This window comes from Salvelinus alpinus, chromosome 7 (assembly GCF_045679555.1).
Source record: "Salvelinus alpinus chromosome 7, SLU_Salpinus.1, whole genome shotgun sequence".
NCBI lineage: Eukaryota > Metazoa > Chordata > Actinopteri > Salmoniformes > Salmonidae > Salvelinus > Salvelinus alpinus.
In genome coordinates, this window is record NC_092092.1 from 46,197,985 (window position 1) to 46,222,057 (window position 24,073).

The 24,073-nt window shown below is 44.2% G+C and overlaps 1 pseudogene; it reads right to left on the reverse strand.

Moving 5' to 3' along the window:
• The window catches only part of LOC139580250 (ATP-binding cassette sub-family C member 5-like), a 53,580-nt pseudogene that overhangs the window by 9,727 nt on the left and 19,780 nt on the right, over nt 1-24,073 (reverse strand).

Below are 24,073 nucleotides of genomic sequence, written 5' to 3' on the forward strand. Positions count from 1 at the left end.
TACATACACCTTAGTCAAATACATTTAAACTCAGTTTTTCACAATTCCTGACATTTAATCAGAGTAAAAATTCCCTGTCTTAGGTCAGTTAGGATCACCACTTCATTTTAAGAATGTGAAATGTCAGAATAATAGTAGATATAATTATTTATTTCAGCTTTTATTTCTTTTATCACATTCCCAGTGGGTGAGAAGTTTACATACACTCAATTAGTATTTGGTAGCATTGCCTTTAAATTGTTTAACTTGGGTCAAACGTTTGGGTAGCCTTCCACAAGCATCTCACAATAAGTTGGGTGAATTTTGGCCCATTCTTCCTGACAGAGCTGGTGTAACTGAGTCAGGTTTGTAGGTCTCCTTGCTCGCACACGCTTTTTCAGTTCTGCCCACAAATTTTCTATAGGATTGAGGTCAGGGCTTTGTGATGGCCACTCCAATACCTTGACTTTGTTGTCCTTAAGACATTTTGCCACAACTTTGGAAGTATGCTTGGGGTCATTGTCCATTTGGAAGACCCATTTGCGACCAAGCTTTAACTTCCTGACTGATGTCTTGAGATGTTGCTTCAATATATCTACATAATTGTCCCCCCTCATGATGCCATCTATTTTGTGAAGTACACCAGTCCTTCCTGCAGCAAAGCACCCCCACAACATGATGCTGCCACCCCCGTGCTTCACGGTTGGGATGGTGTTCTTCGGCTTGCAAGCATCCCCCTTTATCCTCCAAACATAACGATGGTCATTATGGTCAAACAGTTCTATTTCTGTTTCATCAGACCTGAGGACATTTCTCCAAAAAGTACGATCTTTGTCCCCATGTGCAGTTGCAAACCGTAGTCTGGCTTTTGTATGGCAGTTTTGGATCAGTGGCTTCTTCCTTGCTGAGCGGCCTTTCAGGTTATGTTGATATAGGACTCGTTTTACTGTGGATATAGATACTTCCTGTTTCTTCCAGCATCTTCACAAAGTCCTTTGCTGTTGCCCTGGGATTAATTTGCACTTAACGCACCAAAGTATGTTTATCTCTAGGAGACAGAACGCGTCTCCTTCCTGAGCGGTATGACGGCTGCGTGGTCCCATGGTGTTAATACTTGCGTACTATTGTTTGTACAGATGAACGTGGTACCTTCAGGCGTTTGGAAATTGCTCCCAAGGATGAAACAGACTTGTGGAGGTCTACAATTATTTGGTCTTGGCTGATATCTTTAGATTTTCCCATGATGTCAAGCAAAGAGGCACTGAGTTTGAAGGTAGGCCTTGAAATACATCCACAGGTACACCTCCAATTGACTCAAATTATGTCAAATAGCCTATCAGAAGCTTCTAAAGCCTTGACATCATTTTCTGGAATGTTTTACTTCTGACCCACTGGAATTGTGATACAGTGAATTATAAGTGAAATAATCTGTCCGTAAACAATTGTTGGAAAAATGACTTGTGTCATGCACAAAGTAGATGTCCTAACCGACTATAGTTTGTTAACAAGAAATTTGTGGAGTGGTTGAAAAACAAGTTAATGACTCCAACCTAAGTGCATGTAAACTTCCGACTTCAACTGTAACTCCAATGACGGTGTAGTTATCTGACAGGTTAGTGGACTATGATATGATGAGAGGACACAGGGAGTCAGAGTATAATTCTGCCCAGGACAACCATTTCCTTGCACAGCTCGGGCCATTTCTGGGCTCCGCTAGAATCATTTCTGATTTCTGTCTGATTTTATGAGCCGCACACCCACACTATGACGCTAGAGAAAGGGGTTTATTGACAAAAGTGGGGTGGAGTTCTACTTTTAGGTCCATAGATAAGATTGGCTGCACATGTGAATAACAAATCTGTCCATAAATTAATCATCCCTTTTTCTCATAAAGCGGAGGGAGGGAGGCAGGAATAGGACAGAGCATGAAACAACATGACATTTGTCCTTGTTCTGAAGTTTCCTACACAAACATGTTTATGGAGTTGGTACTTTCATCTATCGATACCAACTGACAAAGTAAACCACATCAACAAAGGATACGTATCCCAAATGGCACTCTATTCCCTATATAGTGTGGGCCTTGGTCATAGATAGTGTACTATATAGGGAATAGGGTGCTTTTTGGGTTTGCTTTTAAATGAGGTAACCAGTTTGATGCGATTCAGATGAGTCACGTTGAATATCAAATCTCGAGAAGTCGTTGAGTTGTGACTTTGCACGCCATTTCATCACATTTACTTCTTCGCATTTATTTCATCACGCATTGTGGGGTAGTAAATCAAATCAAATCAAATCAAATCAAATCAAATTTTATTAGTCACATACACATGGTTAGCAGATGTTAATGCGAGTGTAGCGAAATGCTTGTGCTTCTAGTTCCGACAATGCAGTAATAACCAACAGTAATCTAACCTAACAATTCCACACTACTACCTTACACACACACACAAGTGTAAAGGGATAAAGAATATGTACATAAAGATATATGGATGAGTGGTGGTACAGAACGGCATGGCAGATGCAGTAGATGGTATAGAGTACGGTATATACATATGAGATGAGTACTGTAGGGTATGTAAACATAAAGTGGCATAGTTTAAAGTGGCTAGTGGTACATGTATTGCATAAAGATGGCAAGATGCAGTAGATGATATAGAGTACAGTATATATACATATGAGATGGGTAATGTAGGGTATGTAAACATTGTATTAAGTGGCATTGCTTAAAGTGGCTAGTGGTACATTTTTACATAATTTCCATCAATTCCCATTTTTAAAGTGGCTGGAGTTGAGTCAGTATGTTGGCAGCGGCCGCTAAATGTTAGTGGTGGCTGTTTAACAGTCTGATGGCCTTGAGATAGAAGCTGTTTTTCAGTCTCTCGGTCCCTGCTTTGATGCACCTGTACTGACCTCGCCTTCTGGATGATAGCGGGGTGAACAGGCAGTGGCTTGGGTGGTTGTTGTCCTTGATGATCTTTATGGCCTTCCTGTGACATCGGGTGGTGTAGGTGTCCTGGAGGGCAGGTAGTTTGCCCCTGGTGATGCGTTCTGCAGACCTCACTACCCTCTGGAGAGCCTTACGGTTGTGGGCGGAGCAGTTGCCGTACCAGGCGGTGATACAGCCCGACAGGATGCTCTCGATTGTGCATCTGTAGAAGTTTGTGAGTGCTTTTGGTGACAAGCCGAATTTCTTCAGCCTCCTGAGGTTGAAGAGGCGCTGCTGCGCCTTCTTCACAACGCTGTCTGTGTGGGTGGACCAGTTCAGTTTGTCCGTGATGTGTACACCGAGGAACTTAAAACTTTCCACCTTCTCCACTACTGACCCGTCGATGTGGATAGGGGGGTGCTCCCTCTGCTGTTTCCTGAAGTCCACAATCATCTCCTTTGTTTTGTTGACGTTGAGTATGAGGTTATTTTCCTGACACCACACTCCGAGGGCCCTCACCTCCTCCCTGTAGGCCGTCTCGTCGTTGTTGGTGATCAAGCCTACCACTGTAGTGTCATCCGCAAACTTGATGATTGAGTTGGAGGCGTGCATGGCCACGCAGTCGTGGGTGAACAGGGAGTACAGGAGAGGGCTCAGAACGCACCCTTGTGGGGCCCCGGTGTTGAGGATCAGCGGGGTGGAGATGTTGTTACCTACCCTCACCACCTGGGGGCGGCCCGTCAGGAAGTCCAGGACCCAGTTGCACAGGGCGGGGTCGAGACCCAGGGTCTCGAGCTTGATGACGAGTTTGGAGGGTACTATGGTGTTAAATGCTGAGCTGTAATCGATGAACAGCATTCTCACATGGGTATTCCTCTTGTCCAGATGGGTTAGGGCAGTGTGCAGTGTGGTTGCGATTGCGTCGTCTGTGGACCTATTGGGTCGGTAAGCAAATTGGAGTGGGTCTAGGGTGTCCGGTAGGGTGGAGGTGATATGGTCCTTGACTAGTCTCTCAAAGCACTTCATGATGACGGAAGTGAGTGCTACGGGGCGGTAGTCGTTTAGCTCAGTTACCTTAGCTTTCTTGGGAACAGGAACAATGGTGGCCCTCTTGAAGCATGTGGGAACAGCAGACTGGGATAAGGATTGATTGAATATGTCCGTAAACACACCAGCCAGCTGGTCTGCGCATGCTCTGAGGACGCGGCTGGGAATGCCGTCTGGGCCTGCAGCCTTGCGAGGGTTAACACGTTTAAATGTTTTACTCACCTCGGCTGCAGTGAAGGAGAGCCCGCAGGTTTTGGTAGGGGGCCGTGTCAGTGGCACTGTATTGTCCTCAAAGCGGGCAAAAAAGTTGTTTAGCCTGTCTGGGAGCAAGACATCCTGGTCCTCGACGGGGCTGGTTTTCTTTTTGTAATCCGTGATTGACTGTAGACCCTGCCACATACCTCTTGTGTCTGAGCTGTTGAATTTCGACTCGATTTTGTCTCTGTACTGAGACTTGGCCTGTTTGATTGCCTTGCGGAGAGAATAGCTACACTGTTTGTATTCGGTCATGCTTCCGGTCACCTTGCCCTGGTTAAAAGCAGTGGTTCGCGCTTTCAGTTTCACGCGAATGCTGCCGTCAATCCACGGTTTCTGGTTTGGGAATGTTTTTATCGTTGCTGTGGGTACGACATCGTCAATGCACTTCCTAATGAACTCGCTCACCGAATCAGCATATTCGTCAATATTGTTGTTGGACGCGATGCGGAACATATTCCAATCTGCGTGATCGAAGCAGTCTTGAAGCGTGGATTCAGATTGGTCGGACCAGCGTTGAACAGACCTGAGCGCGGGAGCTTGTTGTTTGAGTTTTTGTTTGTAGGCTGGAATCAACAAAATGGAGTCGTGGTCAGCTTTTCCGAAAGGGGGGCGGGGGAGGGCCTTATAAGCGTCGCGGAAATTAGTATAACAATGGTCTAGTGTTTTTCCAGCCCTGGTAGCACAATCGATATGCTGATAGAATTTAGGGAGTTTTGTTTTTAGATTAGCCTTGTTAAAATCCCCAGCTACGATGAATGCAGCCTCAGGGTGTGTGGTTTCCAGTTTACAAAGAGTCAGATAAAGTTCGTTCAGGGCCATCGATGTGTCTGCTTGGGGGGGAATATATACGGCTGTGATTATGATTGACGAGAATTCCCTTGGTAGATAATGCGGTCGACATTTGATTGTGAGGAGTTCTAGATCAGGTGAACAGAACGACTTGAGTTCTTGTGTGTTGTTATGATGATCACACCACTTCTCGTTAATCATAAGGCATACCCCCCCGCCCCTCTTCTTACCGGAAAGATGTTTGTTTCTGTCGGCGCGATGCATGAAGAAACCAGCTGGCTGCACCGACTCCGTTAGCGTCCCTTGAGTTAGCCATGTTTCCGTGAAGCAGAGCACGTTGCAATCCCTGATGTCTCTCTGGAATGCTACCCGTGCTCGGATTTCATCAACCTTATTGTCAAGAGACTGGACATTGGCGAGTAGTATGCTAGGGAGTGGAGCGCGATGTGCCCGTCTCCGAAGCCTGACCACGAGACCGCCACGTTTTCCCCTTTTTCGGCGTCGCACAGGGTCGCCGGCTGGGATCAGATCCATTGTATTGTGTGGAAGGCAAAACACTGGATCCGTTTCGGGAAAGTCATATTCCTGGTAGGAACGATGATGAGTTGACGTTAATCGTATATTCAGTAGTTCCTCCCGACTGTATGTAATGAAACCTAAGATTACCCGGGGTACCGATGTAAGAAATAACACGTAAAAAAACAAAATACTGCATATTTTCCAAGGAACACGAAGCGAGGCAGCCATCTCTTTTCGGCGCCGGAAGAAGAAGTATGTAGGCTAGTAGGCTAGATGTGACCCATAAAACATACAGGGGAAATACTACCTTTTTGTGTGGGTGTTGCCCCAAAACTGCACTTTTTATATCTTGTGAATCAAACATGCTTCTTTTCCCACTGATTTTGTATATTACCCAAAAGACCTACAGAACCCTAATCCATCTCTACACTTTTTCTATTTTAATCAACACACGTAGGCATGCACACTCACACACATACAGCCAACGTAATCCCGCTCGTCTAAATCGATTGGTTGGAGCCTGACCTGGAGACGCGGTTGACAATGAGGAGGAAAGCTCCCAGGGGCAAGAGGGACAGCAGGAACCAGGGGAATACGATGCACACCATGGCCAGGCGTAAAAGCACCATGGTCAAGTTCTGCAGCAGCATCTCAGCATGCATAGCCAGACGGACGTCCACTGTGGATGGAGAGGGAGAGAGAGATAGACAAAGAGATCGAGAGAGAAAGGGAGATAGAAAGAGATACAGAGAGGGAGAGAGAAAACAACAACGATCAGATTGTCTGTGTTGTATGGGGACCTCATTGCGCTGAGTATGAAGTCAAGGCAAATCATTAGGTTCCTCACCCTCGTCCATGTCACGAGAGAAGCGGCTTAGAGGTGTCGTGTCAAAGAAGCGCATGGGGCTCAGGATGAGGAGGTGGAATAGCTTGTCGTGGAGCACCGAGGCAGCCCGAACAGTGCACTGCCAGACACAACATAAACATAACAAATACATCGAAACGGTCATAACTCTGGTAAACAGATTGTCGGGACTCAGGAAAGCTTTACCTAACACCCAGACGCAACAAATGCAAAACATAATAGCAGTAGAGATTAGAGAATCGTTGCCAGCATACACAGCTATGTACACATACGAACACTCATATGACACATATGCTATGTTGCTAATGCTAGCTAGCTTGTTCTTGGATGCAAACATTGGTGAAATGTCAGAACAATTCAGCGAACACAACAGCCAACTTGTGGAGGCCCTGTGAGCATTTGACCCAAAGTTCCATGACTTTCAAGATGTGGAAAAGGTGAAAGAAACAAAACAGATTTGACGGAAGCTGAGTTTAGTGTCGCTCGGCAGTTTTGTAGACTGACATCGCCCACTCCAATGAGGACAAATGGACTTCACTTGATATCCTGCAACGATACTCTGGGCATTTTTCCACTATGCCAACCGTGCTGACCGCACTGACACATGGATTGACTTTTGGGGCGTACACAGCTACATGCAAGAATATATTTCCCACTTTGACAAACGTGTTCAGTCATGACAGAAGAAGCATGCTATACCCGAGGAAAGCTCAACTAATCCAGCTGGCATTTGAGGGGGATCTTACAAGAAGATTTCAGGGCGAACGTTATGATCGATTAGGAAGTTCCACAGGAAGTTCCACAGAGCTTCAGGAAGGCTGGAACTCTTTTGAAAAGGGAAGAAAATCGAGCTGGTTGGTTTTCTATCCATATCTTGGTGGTATAGCCAGTGGCATAATTTCAGCAAAAACCTAGGGTATGGGATGGCAAAATGACATTCTTAGCCAGTCTATAGTCCATGGTACTGATAGAGCGCAACAGCAATTTTGTGCCTACATGTCACTTCACACTCAATGTTCTAGGAATTTGAAATTATTGTGGTATAGCGTAGAGTTGTGGCAGTCATGACATTTTGTCAGACGGTTATTGTCATACACAAGACTGCCGAGTCTCACGGTAATTTGACTGCAAATAACGTCACAATAAATCCATTATTTATTTTAGTCAGGTCTAAAGAAACATTAGGATATTGAAAAAAAATATTTTTCTGAAAAACAGAATATGAGTTGGCCTACATGGATGGCTATGCTCCATGCCATAGACTGTAGGCGTGTTCATTTAGCTGACAAGATATACTTATAAGTCCCATTACATTTTATATTATATGATTTTGTATTATATGACTCTGATAACCAGGTGGTGAATCGCATCTCTGCATGTCTGGCAGACATATCAGTGTGGATGACGGATCACCACCTCAAGCTGAACCTCGGCAAGACGGAGCTGCTCTTCCTCCCGGGGAAGGACTGCCCGTTCCATGATCTCGCCATCACGGTTGACAACTCCATTGTGTCCTCCTCCCAGAGTGCTAAGAACCTTGGCGTGATCCTGGACAACACCCTGTCGTTCTCAACTAACATCAAGGCGGTGACCCGTTCCTGTAGGTTCATGCTCTACAACATTCGCAGAGTACGACCCTGCCTCACGCAGGAAGCGGCGCAGGTCCTAATCCAGGCACTTGTCATCTCCCGTCTGGATTACTGCAACTCGCTGTTGGCTGGGCTCCCTGCCTGTGCCATTAAACCCCTACAACTCATCCAGAACGCCGCAGCCCGTCTGGTGTTCAACTTTCCCAAGTTCTCTCACGTCACCCCGCTCCTCCGCTCTCTCCACTGGCTTCCAGTTGAAGCTCGCATCCGCTACAAGACCATGGTGCTTGCCTACGGAGCTGTGAGGGGAACGGCACCTCCGTACCTTCAGGCTCTGATCAGGCCCTACACCCAAACAAGGGCACTGCGTTCATCCACCTCTGGCCTGCTCGCCTCCCTACCTCTGAGGAAGTACAGTTCCCGCTCAGCCCAGTCAAAACTGTTCGCTGCTCTGGCACCCCAATGGTGGAACAAACTCCCTCACGACGCCAGGTCAGCGGAGTCAATCACCACCTTCCGGAGACACCTGAAACCCCACCTCTTTAAGGAATACCTAGGATAGGATAAAGTAATCCTTCTAACCCCCCCCCCCCCCCTTAAAAGAGTTAGATGCACTATTGTAAAGTGGTTGTTCCACTGGATATCATAAGGTGAATGCACCAATTTGTAAGTCGCTCTGGATAAGAGCGTCTGCTAAATGACTTAAATGTAAATGTAAATGTAAATTTTATAGTAAGAAGAATATAATTGAACTTCGCTGAATAAAACAGAAAGGATATTTTTCCCATTCCGGAGAGAGTGCGCATATGAAACGCCTATGTTGAACGTAAAAGTGATCGTTTGAAAAAGGTTGTATACACTAGATATCACGTTCTGCCCTTTATTTTCCTTTGTTTTGTCTTTATTTAGTATGGTCAGGGCGTGAGTTGGGGTGGGCAGTCTATGTTATGTGTTTCTATGTTTAGGTTTGTCAATTGGCCTGATATGGTTCTCAATCAGAGACAGGTGTTTTGGATTGTCTCTGATTGGGAACCATATTTAAGTTGCCTGTTTTCACTGTTGGTTTGTGGGTGTTTGTCTTCCGTGTTAGTGTTTGTGCTACACGGGACTGTTTTTGGGTTAGATTTCTCTTTGTTATTTTGTTTTCTGTATTGTTTATTTTAATAAAACATGGACACTTACCACTCTGCGTGTTGGTCCGATCCCTGCTACACCTCCTCTTCAGACGAAGAGGAGGACATCAGCCGTTACACTAGATTTAGAGTTATTTGGCAACTTTAATTGTGAATGATACAAACCTCAATGTCTTAGAGATCAAAACGATGCACGATGCGGCTATAGGCTATTGATTTGAGAAAGTCACAAAAAAATAAGCTTGCGCTCTGTTGGTTGCCTCTGGCTGCACAGCTGTTCTCTCAACAATTGATCAAATTTTCACCCATCAATTTAATCGAGTCTTCACAAATAAACTGAGCAAAAAAAGAAACGTCCCATTTTCAGGACCCTGTCTTTCAAAGATAATTCGTAAAAATCCAAATAACTTCACAGATCTTCATTGTAAAGGGTTTAAACACTGTTCCCATGCTTTATGGTTCAATGAACCATAAACAATTAATGAACAAGCACCTGTGGAACGGTCGATATGACACTAACAGCTTACAGACGGTAGGCAATTAAGGTCACAGTTATGAAAACTTAGGACACTAAAGAGGCCTTTCTACTGACTATGAAAAACACCAATAGCCACGCTCAAGGTCCTAAACGATATCATAACCGCTATCGATAAAAGACAATACTGCGCAGCCGTCTTCATCGACCTGGCCAAGGCTTTCGACTCTGTCAATCACCGCATTCTTATCGGCAGACTCAGCCTTGGTTTCTCAAATGACTGCCTCGCCTGGTTCACCAACTACTTCTCAGATAGAGTTCAGTGTGTCAAATCGGAGGGCCTGTTGTATGGACCTCTGGCAGTCTCTATGGGGATGCCACAGTGTTCAATTCTCGGGCCGACTCTTTTCTCTGTATACATCAATGATGTATGCTCTTCATCCGATCGCTGCCCGCACCCGCCATTCCAGCATCGCTACTCTGGACGGTTCTGACTTGTGGACAACTACAAGAATATGTGGACAACTACAAATATCTAGGTGTCTGGTTAGACTGTAAACTCTTCTTCCAGACTCACATTTAATCATCTCCAATTCAAAATTAAATCTAGAATCGGCTTCCTATTTTGCAACAAAGACTCCTTCACTCATGCTGCCAAACATACCCTCGTAAGACTGACTATCCTACCGATCCTTGACTTCGGTGATGTCATTTAAAAAATAGCCTCCAACACTCTACTTAGCAAATTGGATGTAGTCTATCACAGTGCCATCCGTTTTGTCACCAAAGCCCCATATATTACCCACCACTGCAACCTGTATGCTCTCGTTGGCTGGCCCTCGCTTCATATTCGTCGCCAAACCCACTGGCTCCAGGTCATCTATAAGTCTTTGCTAGGTAAAGCCCCACCTTATCTCAGCTCACTGGTCACCATAGCAGCACCCACCCGTAGCACGCACTCCAGCAGGTATATTTCCCTGGTCATCCCCAAAGCCAACTCCTCCTTTGGCCGCCTTTCCTTCCAGTTCTCTGCTGCCAATGACTGGAACTAATTGCAAAAATCACTGAAGCTGGAGTCTTTTATCTCCCTCACTAACTTTAAGCATCAGCTGTCAGAGTAGCTTACCGATCATTGCACCTGTACACAGCCCATCTGTAAATAGCCCACCCAACTACCTCATCCCCATATTGTTATTGATTTTTTTCCTCCTTTGCACCCCAGTATCACTACTTGCACATTCATCTTCTGCACATCTATCACTCCAGTGTTTAATTCTAAATTGTAATTATTTCGCCACTATGGCCTATTTATTGCCTTACCTCCCTAATCTTACTACATTTGCACACACTGCATATAGATTTTTCTATTGTGTTATTGACTGTACGTTTGTTTATCCCATGTGTAACTCTGTGTTGTCTGTGTCGCACTGCTTCGCTTTATCTTGGCCAGGTTGCAGTTGTAAATGAGAACTTAAATAAAGAAAAAAAAGTTTTAAAGTGATTTTCGATTGAATTTGCATTGATGTCAGAGTGGTTAGAGGGACAATAGAGCCCTGAGTACCAGCCCATTAGGACCTGATGGTCGTAAGATACTACTAAAGCATGTCCAGAGTGCATTACAGGAGATTACCATGACTCAACGATCACGTGGAATTTTACTGCGGTCATGACTCATGACTGCCGGTGTGGCGGTCACCGGAACAGCTCTAGTATAGAGTGATAAGCATCATTTAATATTATTCAAATGCAAGGACCCAAATGACGCCCCTGGGTATAACTGCATAATGGTGCATTTCATCATTATGGTTCTCTTAGTTGTTTTTTGTGGAACTGTACGTGTTGGAAACTTGTTTATGGTAGGCTGGCATTGTTTAATTGATTACGTGGGTGGAATTTGATCCACAGAAGTGTATTGTGCCATATCACAACGTGTTGCTGAACTCATGGGCGCCATGATTTTACGTGTTTGAGGCAGTCCCATAGGCCTTTTTATTTGGTAAGACAGCAGTGCATGGCTACGTCTCACTGTAGTAGGCTGTAGGCTATGCTTTGGTTATTTGGATCTCCATTCACCTTTTGGTTACTGCATTTGTTTACTGTTAATGTAACTAGCCTAAATATAGATTGTGTCATGCCTTTATCAATCTGATATTTTGTTTACGAGGCTTAAATTGGTACCTCTGTTTTGTTCTGTTGGCAATCATTTGTTCGCATTCGCAGTATTCTAAGCCAAACTGCAATTCAGCATTTTTGTTTGCATGCATAAACAACTAGGCTACTACTTTCAGCATTTAGTTTGCATTATTTTGGTAAAACAGCTGTGTAGGGCTGCATTCACATTGGCTGTTTGTAATGGGTGAATTAGATTAGCCTACAGATTTCACGCCAACCTGTCACTTCAAAAGCACTCAATGGTCTTGGAGTCTCTGCATTTGAACTTGATGTTTATTGTGGTATCGCATGATACAAGCACAATACAATTTAATTCAAATGCAAGAGCCACGGAAAATGTTTCCCCATTGTGGATTTCAACTGCCTCCTGGCGCCGGGCCTGGTCCCTGTGCTGTTAAGCAAGTGGAATGTTTCTTGTGTCAGCCGATCTGTCAAATACTCATACATACATTAATGACTGGCGGACTGACACAGAAGGTTACGACCCTATGTCTAAGTTAACTCAATGAAAAACGTCTGGCCAATTGTACAGAAATTACTTTGGGCAGGAGAAAACAGTAAATCTATTAACGGAATATCCAACACCCACACATTCACGTCACAGCTAGGGGTAAAAAAAAAAGAAAAAGATTAGTCATCTTTGGAAAGTTAGTTGCACACAATTACGTGGGGACATGACCTCGGTAATGGGCTGTCAGAAAAGTTTAGCAAAGAAAAGGGGACATGTATCCAAATGGACTGGGATACACACACACACACACTTAGCCTGCAGGCTCTTAAATTATAGTAGAGCAACTCATGAGAACGGCTGAAAGAATAAGACAATTAGACGGAGTCAAGGTTCTACCACAACCACTTTGCACCTCTTTCCTTTGAAAGGGCCTGAGTGTAAATCAATGAATGAATCACCTGATTACGTCCCAAATGGTACCCTATGAGCTCTTGTCAAAAGTAGTGCACTATACAGGCAATAGGGTGCCATTTGGGAAGGACTCAGTGATGCACTCTCCTTTGACAGGCCAATGAATGGTCAGGACATCGAGATGGGAGAACAATCCACAAGAACCACTCTAAAAGACATTTGAGCAAGATGCTTACCTTGACGAACACCAGTCCCCTCATTGTCTTCAGGAAGAGAGCGGCTCCCATGGTCAGCACATAAACTCTTGAGTAGTATTGAACATGAGGGTTGAGCCTCATGCTATCGTTTGCCAACGCTGCCACCGTTTCATTGGTTTTGTCGTCCAGGATTAATGATGTGTTCTGAGAGCAGATGGAGCAACAAATCCCCATGAAGGAAACACACACAGGGCCGCCTCGGAAAAAACTGAATTTATATCTAATGACTGAGATAAATAAAACAGAGTCAGCTGAGTGCTGAATCCAAGGCAGAATACATGAAAGAAGCAGCCGTTCGAATGATGTTGCAATTCCAAACGCATTCTTCAAATCTGACATGGACGACAGCTTTGCAGCACATCTGTTTTTCGGTGGCTCGTCCCTTGTTTTAATTATGTTTACCGCGTTTCTTTTTTAATTACACGTGTTAAGATTAATGCTCTCGCTTTCCCCAATACAACTCAGTGATGCGCAGAAGTTGTTTTTCTTGCAGTAGACATAGCCTCTACAGTATACTGAGACGTCCCTCTCAAGGTAGGCAGAAGTTGCCCTTTGCCAATTTTTTTTCATTCTAATGTTACTAATAAGGATTGGGGGTATGGTAATCTGATCCTAGTTGTGTGTCTGTGTGTAAGGCCATCATTTTGATCGAGTGGATCATCATTTGAATCCAGTGGATGATCATTTGGATCCAGTGCAAAAAACAAAACAAAAAAACTCGCCCCGCTGCCCGGGCGGATCCAGTAGCTCAGCCACCAGTTACTGAAGGCATGCAGCCGGTGGTGAAGAGGAAGAGGTTGATGATGAGGCATAAGGGCCTCCAGCTGCTATGATGAAGGCCTTGTACACATCCCAGGCCACGGCGCCAGAGCCCTTCTCCTCCGCTTTCATGAGCTGGTCTGGAGAGTAAAGAGAAGGAAAGAAGGGCGGAAGGGAAGGAAGGAGGGAAGAAGGAAGGGAGGGAGGTAAGAAAGAAAGAAAGAAAGAAAGGAAAGAAAGAAAGGAATAAAAAAAAAAGAGACCCATGTGAGTCATTTCCTTATTTCAAGCCAACTGTTTTGGAGGGAACACATTAACACATTCTATCCATTATTTTTCTCCATCGGAGGTCTGGCGACTTTAGCAACAGTTGCGGTGGACTCAACCTTTTTCTCTCCCTCCTTCTCCTTATTTTTCAGGTTCTTTGTCACCAGGTTCTAGGAAAGAAAGCCAGAGAGAGCTACATCATAAGACCCCACAAATCACGGCGAAGCCATAACAATGGCCAGTAAGTAATTTAAACAGATATCGGTGACAGGGTCTTTAGCGGTGCGACACCGGTAAATCAATGCATGCATAAATAATGAAAGGCCTTGTATGCGCTAACATTTCCAAGCCACCCGCTTGGCTTCTCCTGTCTCATGAATTATGCAGGATGGATGTACGATGTCATTGTGTAAAGAGGGATGACAAAGGTGTTTTTACATAAAGGAGAGCTGGAGCTGGACTTGCCTGGACCCAGATCAGTTTGTTTCCCAGATCAGATTTTATTTATTTATTTTATTTCACCTTTATTTAACCAGGTAGGCTAGTTGAGAACAAGTTCTCATTTGCAACTGCGACCTGATATGTGACCAGGCTAGTTGGACGTGCGCTGCGTGGTTGGCATTACCTTCTGCTGTAAGAGGGTGGCGTAGTCACAGTCTCTTCCCATGAGCTGGGTGCAATCTGCCCTTCCTTCATCAGAATCACGTCGTCACACTCTGCCAGGTACTGAGAGAGGGTCAACACCAGTGATATATATGATTCTCCTGTTGTAGAATCCTGGGATATAGTATGCTCCTCTATATTTCTATATGGCTCCCTTTCCTCAGCTCTCTCTATTCGGGCCAAATTCTTGTGATCCTTAACTTAGCCATAATACATGAATGTCAATGAGAGATTTGTGTGAAAGCTCAAGTTGCACAATGATCACTGAGCTACTGTATCTATATAGGAGAAAGCAAAGTCTAGATAGGGTTTTTCTAATTTCCTTTCACTAGTAGTCCTTTCAGATTAAGCATCCCAAAGATATACAAAAGAGACTAGCTAAGAAAGCCCTTTCAGATCATGAATGCATTATACAGGAGTAAGAAAACCATTTCCGATCGTGTCGACATATTACACAAGTCACTTATTTGCTGCAAATCATTCTGTATCTCACATCATTCAGATGATCAGAAGCTCATTTTACCTGAAGCTGATGTGTGACAAAGATGATGGTCTTGCCCTTGGACACTGTTTCGGATGGCGTTGTGGAAGAGCTGAGAGCCCACGTGGACGTCCATGGCACTGAGAGGATCATCTAGTAGTAGGATGAGTCGCTCGCTGTACAGGGCACGTGCCAGGCTTACCCGCTGGCGCTGCCCGCCACTCAGGTTGGCACCCCTCTCCCCTATCTAGAATGAGAACATTGAGACAATGTTGACAAAATGTATCAAGGATTATTTCTCAATACATGGGCATCATAGGCCAGAACAGATAAGGACATAAAGATAGTTACATACCACTTGTGTTTTCTCATAAAATACTACAGTGCACCCCAAAACATTCCATCTATAAACGCATGTACTACTTACTAGCCTTGTACATAGTTATTCCACTTTCTGCTACTTTGGTATACTGTAAGGTCAATGTATTGTACAGTGTGTCCATCGTTCATATTGAGAGGATATCCAACAGAGAGATGTAATAGAGGTCTGATACATACCTCAGTCATATCCCCATAGGGCAGCTCTGTCAGATCAGGGATCAGGCAGCAGGCATAGAGCACAGAATTATACCTAATAAGGAAACACAGCCAAGGGCATGAGTTAACATGAGAGGGAAACAGTCATTGTTGAGAGAAATGAGTAAGCCTGAGTTACAAATGTCTTTGGCCCCTGTCAATGTGAAACTATCAAACCATGACATCCAAATGTGGCTTGTCATGGACTACAGAAAATGAGTTGTTGATTTTACATACACAAAATCAATCGGGGCGGCAGGGTAGCCTAGTGGTTAGAGCGTTGGACTAGTAACCGAAAGGTTGCAAGTTCAAATCCCCGAGCTGACAAGGTACAAATCTGAACAGGCAGTTAACCCACTGTTCCTAGGCCGTCATTGAAAATAAGAATTTGTTCTTAACTGACTTGCCTAGTTAAATAAAGGTAAAAAAAAAAAAAAAAAAAAAATCAATCTTACTTATCTTCATCATATTCTTTTCCAAACAGGATGTTCTCTCTCAGTGAGTCGTTGAGGATCCAGGCCTGTTGAGCGACATAGGCAAAGCCGCCACGTTGCCCACCAGCAGGGTCATCTGTTGAACACCACGGATAAGACTCATGTTAATACATACTAGAGGTAAAGCTGACCTGGGCCAAAAGTCAAATACTTTCACCAGAGGGAAATACTTGAGCAGCGTTTGACTTCATTTGCCCAGTACAACGGAACCAATGGAATAGTCCCAAAAGTGCGCATTTCCGGCTTAATCAAACAAGTCTGGTTTGTAGGGGAATCCCCCAGTAAGCTGGTGAAATTGGAAGGCCAATGATCTAGATCCTCACCTGTCCCAGTAGAGTAGACAGAAGCGAGCTCTTTCCACTCCCCACACCTCCACAGATTCCTACCAGCGTCCCCTGCAGATTAGAATGATACCAGTGATGTAATAGTATAGATCTGTACTTGAAATGCACTCAGTCCATTTCAAATGAAAGAAGTGCAAAGTTGTGGTACAACCTTGACTCCCTCTAATTGTCTATTCTTTCAGCCGTTCTCTTTTTTTCCTGAGTTGAACTACTATATTTGAAAGTGCCTGCAGGCTAAATCCATTTATCTGTCCAGTGCCAGTGACTCGATGCTTTAGAGTGTGTTTGGGCATGTGTATATTTGTAAATGAGCCGTTTACCTTCTTGACGCACAGATCGATGCGATGCAGGGTCTTGTTCAGCAGCGGGCGGATGGTGGAGCTCTGGGTGGAGGAGATGGTGCTCTGGGGGCTCTCCTGTTCCATGTGGGTGAGGAGATTCTGTCCGTTGGGACTCTCGTTGTTCCCCTTGACCTTCTCTGCAATGATATACAGGCTCAGTTTCTCCTTGCGCAGCACACGTCGCATCCCGCCTCTTTTCTTCTTGTGGACAGTGATGGCTTTGGCGGGAGCTTTGGCCTTCTCCCAAGCCAACGTGGCATCACGGAACTCCACTGAATTCATAGGGTTGTCTGTTTTGGCCATCACAACCTCTCGGTCCTCCATCAAAAAGAGTCTCTGTTGACACAGATATGATAAGATGGACAATGAATATTTGCATGAGGAGCTGATTAAATAATATGTCCATTTTGAAGTGCTGACAACAGTCCTTGCTGACTGAACGCTAGCGGACTTAGTGCCACAATCATTCCCAATTTTTGTACAACGATCTCGTCTGTCTTCTTTCTACCTGAAATCGGTTGACTGCCACAGAACCCTCTGATAAAGCTCGTACAGCCAAGGGTGTGACCTTAGGGCAAAGGTCATTGAGTTGAAGACTGCGACAACGGTGAAGGCCCGAAAGGAGCAACAGAGGGAGGAGGCAGTATAGTTCATTTAGTGAAATTCCACCTCTTTAAAAGCTACAGGGAGCTTTCTATGAATTTTATACAAACATCAACAAACGCTACCGGTAGCTATTCAAGGCTATGAAAAGAGCACTCAGTTCCTGAAAAAGCACTTTATTCTTTAAAAGCTATTGACAGAGGGGCTTACCTGGGCTGCAGTGAGGTCATAACCCAAAACCATGTGTAGAGTGAATGTGCAGACACCAGAAATCATCACTCTGAACATAATCAGCCCTCTCCAATATCCCCCTCTCCTCTGAATGCACCTCTGGGGGGGGGGGGGGGGGGGGATCAGAAAGAAGAGAGTGAGCTCATCTTGTATTACCACTAGAGTCTTTCAGGAACTTAGTGTGGCACTGTACTTTTTTTTCATCCTCAAACAACATTAGAGACACACTTACAGACATGGATAGAAATAAAAGAGACAAGTTGGGCCTCGTGGTCATAAATGGTATAAAATGTACTTTTAAAATTGTGGGCCATTTGCAGCTGTCCAAGTCAAGTGCCCGTCTTGCCCTCCTTGTGTTCATGTATGTATACATCTCCTAAATGTACAGTACCTTGTCAACAGTTTGGACACATCTACTCATTCAAGGGTTTTTCTTAATTTTTTTGTATTTTCTACATTGCAGAATAATAGTGAAGACATCAAAACTATGAAATAACACATATGGAATCATGTAGTAACCAAAAAAGTGTTAAACAAATTCTTCAAAGTAGCCACCCTTTGCCTTGACAGCTTTGCACACTCTTGGGATTCTCCCAACCAGCTTCACCTGGAATGCTTTCCCAACAGTCTTGAAGGAGTTCCCACATATGCTGAGCACTTGTTGACTGCTTTTCCTTCCCTCTGCGGTTCAACTCATCCCAAACCATCTCGATTGGGTTGAGGTCGGGTGATTGTGGAGGCCAGGTCATCTGATGCAGCCCTCCATCACTCTTCTTCTTGGTCAAATAGCCCTTACACAACAAATGATAGTGGGACTAAGTGCAAATCAGATTGGATGGTGTGTCGCTGCAGAATGCTGTGGTAGCCATGCTGGTTAAGTGTGCCATTAATTCAAAATAAATCACAGACAGTGGCACCAGCAAAGAACCCCCATACCATCCCACCTCCTCCTCCATGCTTCATGGTGGGAACCGCACATGTGGAGATCATCCGTTCACCTACCCTGCATCTCACAAAGACACGGCAGTTAGAGCCAAAACATTTGGACTCATCAGACCAAAAGACAGATTTCCACCGGTCAAATGTCTATTGCTCGTGTTTCTTGGCCCAGGCAAGTCTCTTCTTATTATTGGTGTCCTTTAGTAGTGGTTTCTTTGCAACAATTTGACCATGAAGGCCTGATTCATGCAGTCTCGTCTGAACAGTTGATGTTGAGATGTGTCTCTTGAACTCTGTGAAGCATTTATTTGGGCTGCAATCTCTGAGGCTGGTAACTCTAAATTAACTTGTCCTCTGCAGCAGAGGTAACTCTGGGTCTTTCTTTCCTGTGGCGGTCCTCGTGAGATCCAGTTTCATCATAGCGCTTGATGGTTTTTGCGACTGCACTTGAAGAAACTGCATTGACTGGCCTTCATGTCTTGACTGCCGTTTCTCTTTGCTTATTTGAGCTGTTCTTGCCATAATATGAACTTGGTCTTTTACTAAATAGGGCTATCTTCTGTATACCAGAAGGTCCCGTGTGGTCCCGTGTGGCTCAGTTGGTAGAGCATGGCGCTTGCAACGCCAGGGTTGTGGGTTCATTCCCCACGGGGGGACCAGGATGAATATGTATGAACTTTCCAATTTATAAGTCGCTCTGGATAAGAGCGTCTGCTAAATGACTTAAATGTAAATGTACCACCCCTACCTTGTCACAACACAACTGATTGGCTCAAACGCATTATGAAGGAAAGAAATTCCACATTTAACAAGGCACACCTGTTAATTAAAATGCATTCCAGGTGACTACCTCATGAAAGTGGTTGAGAGAATGCCAAGAGTGTGCAAAGCTGTCATCGTGGCAAATGGTGGCTACTTTGAAGAATCCCAAATATATTTTGATTTGTTTAACACTTTTTTGGTTACTACATGATTACATATGTGTTATTTCATAGTTTTGATCTCTTCACTATTAGTCTACAATGAAAATAGTAAAAATAAAGAAAAACCCTTGAATGAGTAGGTGTGTCCAAACTTTTCACTGGTACTGTATGTGCAGGATGCTTCATTCAACAGTCCATTCAGTGCACTCTGACTACAAGACAAGGTTTATTTTTCACCCCTCAAACAGCTAAGGCTACTTAGTGCTCCAGGAAAGTACAACATGACTCCACTCTTCTGAACACATTTCAAATTATTCTCCAGGGACTCTCTGCAGTGTTGTCAGATTTAATCCTACTTAGATAACACATTACAGTTGGAAAAGGGAGATAACTAGTCAGTTGTCCAACAATGTATTCAACTGAAATGTGTCCTCTGCATTTAATCCAACCCCTCTGAATCAGAGAGGTGCGGGGGGGCTGCCTTAACTTCTCTAGGGTAGGCAGCATTGGGAATTTTGGATGAAAAGCGTGCCCAAATTAAACTGCCTGCTACTCAGCCATAAAAGCTAGAATATGCATATATTTATGTATATAATATAACCAGAGGCTTGCAAAGTAAACATTATCAGCTAACAGTACATCTGCAAATGCGCCCTTCTGCTGCTTAACAGGCAGAGCCCACAAAGGTTGGGAAATTAACCTAAACTACTCATTCTTGTCAGGTATAGTTCAGTTTTATACAATTAACCTCTCTTGGGTAGGGGGCAGTATTTTCACGTCCGGATGAAAAGCGTTCCCAGAGTAAACTGCCTGCTACTCAGGTCCAGATGCTAGGATATGCATATGATTATTAGATTTGGATAGAAAACACTCTGAAGTTTCTAAAACTGTTTGAATGATGTCTGTGCGTATAACAGAACTCATATGGCAGGCAAAAACCTGAGAACCAAAAAAAAACTGAGGTTTGTAGTTTAATTTTTTGCCTATCGAATACACAGTGTCTATGGGGTCATATTGCTCTTCCTAAGGCTTCCACTAGATGTCAACAGTCTTTAGAATCTTGTTTGATGCTTCTACTGTGAGGTGGGGGCGAATGAGAGGGGATTGAGTCAGAGGTCTGCCATAGAGCCACGAGCTGACCATGCGCGTTCACGTGATAGTTAGCTTGCGTTCCATTGCATTTCTGAAGACAAAGGAATTCTCCGGTTGGAACATTATTGAAGATTTATGTTAAAAACATCCTAAAGATTGATTCTATACATCGTTTGACATGTTTCTACGGACTATAACGGAACTTTTCATCAACCTTTTCATCAACCTTTTCATCAACCTTTGTCAACCTTCCGCTTGCTGGCCCAACGCTCTAACCACTAGGCTACCTGCCGTCTATTTTTATCAGCAGGCGTAATATGGATGTCAATGACCAATAACTAATGAAGAGAATGATATCACAACTCTTGATATTAAACAACCGGTGTCTCTTAAGATGAACGTCTAATTAATTATCATAATAATAGGTATGATTATTATTATTATCATCATCATCCAAACGGTCAGCTGATATGAGGATGAGTCCCACCTGTCTAATTACAGTCATGTTTAAAAGCACCAAACGCTTCTTATCAACAATGTAAGGAAGAGCCTCGTGAGAAATGGCACCCTCTAATTCTTCACTCTCCTCTAAGTGGAACAACCTTCTGCAGGTCTTTAGGTATCAAAGAGCTTTAAACACTTTTATAAAGTTAACCTTGGGGCGCAGGGACTAAATCAGGGCTTGCGTAATGCTGGAGGTCAGGGAGGGAATCTAAGCCAATGGAATCTAATGGGAACGGAGTTGCCGGATCAATTGCTGGGATGAGTCTAATTTGAATTGATGATTGGAGGACTCCCTGAAACTAATGTGTTTCAGGTAACGGGTTGAATTTATTGGACTGACTGGAATTGAATTGGCCTAACCGAGAGGAAAATGTCAATATGAGTCAAATTAAGGAGGTACAAATAGAAGAAGAGGCACATTCTCAGTCAGTAAATAATAATTACCTTAACCCAGATGCAAAACAGGAAGTGAGTCATTTATAATGATTTTTGCTGAGTCACAGGCCCCGTGCCATAAACGTGATGACTCGGGCCTTGTGTTTTTCCTGACCAAGTGACCTGACCAAAAAAGAAATGAAATACAAGCTGTGTGTGTGTGTGTGCATGTGCAACCAATCACTCACTGTGGATGTTCTGAGCGAAAGCGTTTTCCCAGCAGTACATCTTGATGAATTTGATACAGACTAGGATCTCGTTCATGAGCCTCACGCGCCGGTCAGTCACTACCACACACTTCTTACGGAATTACGCTGTGAGACGCACGCCGGCATCTTTCATGGATGGAGAGAAGAAAGAACAGAGGAAAGTTTGAGTGACAGTTGGGGGAAATGAAAGCAGACACAGTGTATATCCCAAATAGCACCCTATTCCCTAGTGCACTACTTTTGACCAGAGCCCCATGGGAATCAGCTGTACGGCAGGGTTACTGCAGGGAACAGACTATAAACAGCTTCCACATCAATACAAAGGTCCCCAACAGGCAGTCTTCCGACTGAAGCTCATGAATTTTTAAGAAGGCCAACAAAGTCAACAGGAGATTGGCAGGCTGGCAGGAGGAGAGTTTTGGGGGAGGAGTTTTGGAAAGTTAAGGGGAACAAACAGGTTGTGTTGTAAAGAATAACAGTCTGAAGTGAAGGACTTTCACTTTAGTTTTTACAGTTATTGGAAATATGTTTATGACTAATACCATAAACAGGAAAGACAATTCATGAATTACTAAGTGCTGAGAGTGAGAATTTCAGAGTAATCATGCTCCAAGTAACATTTCTGGGGTAACTGCTGGCAAAATAATGGTGTTTACCTTTACAATATTTTCAGTAACTTAACCTTATACATAAGCTACAACTGTATGAAGCTAAGGTAGCACTACGATGCCTCTGAGTTAAATAAACACCGTCAGAGGAGAGTGGTGTGTGTAACTTTCCTTTCAACATCAGTTCAGATTTTTTTTATTAGTCAGCACTTTCATAGGGCGTGCATTCCTTTGTTAGTATGTGGATAACTTCCTACCATAGAAGAAGATGAAGATGGCTGATCCAACCAGTGCAGTGGGTCCCAGGAAGTAAGCGGTGTAGGACAGACCAAGGATACCCACAAGTGGACCCCCGACTAGCAGACAGCCCGCTGAGACTGCCTCGGATACCCGCTGGCCATCGCTGGAGCAGATGTTGATCAGCTGCAGGGAGGGACATTGACGCAGAATAATAGGAGAACACATTGAAACAGACCATTTACTTGACAAAGACATAGTCAGTCAAAGAAGAGAACTAAATTAATATTACATTTTATTGGTCACATACACATGGTTAGCAGATGTTAATGTGAGTGTAGCGAAATGCTTGTGCTTCTTGTTCCGACAGTGCAGTAATATCTAACAAGTAATCTGACAAATTCACAATGGAATAAGAATATGTACATATAAATATATGGATGCGCGATGGCCGCTCGGTATAGGCAAGATGCAATAGATGGTATAAAATACAGTATTTACATATGAGAAGAGTAATGTAGGATAAGTAAACATTATTAAAGTGGCATTATTTAAAGTGACTAGTGATACCATTATTAAATCAATTTAATAAAGTGGCCAGTGATATGAGTCTGTACGTTGGCAGCAGCCTCTCTATGTTAGTGATGGCTGTTTGACAGTCTAATGGCCTTGAGATAGAAGCTGTTTTTCAGTCTCTCGGTCCCAGCTTTGATACACCTGTACTGACCTCCCCTTCTGGATGACAGCGGGGTGAACAGGCAGTGGCTCAGGTGGGTTGTCCTTGATGATCTTTTTGGCCTTCCTGTGACAATGGGTGCTGTAGGTGTCCTGGAGGGCAGGTAGTTTGCCCCCAGTGATGCGTTGTGCAGACCCATTACACTCTAGAGAGCCTTGCGGTTGAGGGAGGGGCAGTTGCCATACCAGGTGATGATACAGCCCGATAGGATGCTCTCGATTGTGCATCTGTAAAAGTTGGTGAGGGTTTTAGGTCACAAGCCAAATTTATTCAGCATCCGGAGGTTGAAGAAGCACTGTTGCGCCTTCTTCACCACGCTGTCTATGTGGGTGGACCAATTACCATTTTGTCCGTGATTTGTATGCCAAGGAACTTAAAACTTCCACCTTCTCCACTACTGTCCTGTCGATGTGGATGGGGGGTGCTCCCTCTGCTGTTTCCTGAAGTCCACGATCATCTCCTTTGTTTTCTTGACGTTGAGTGAGATGTTATTTTTCTGACACCACACACCGAGGGCCCTCACCTCCTCCCTGTAGGCTGTCTCTTCGTTGTTGGTAATCAAGCCTACCACTGAGGTGTCGTCCACAAACTTGATGATTGAGTTGGAGACGTGCATGACCACGCAGTCATGGGTGAACAGGGAGTACAGGAGAGGGCTGAGAACGCACCCTTGTGGGGCCCCAGTGTTGAGAATCAGCGGGGTGGAGATGTTGTTTCCTCCCTTCACCACCTTGGGGCGGCCCGTCAGAAAGTCCAG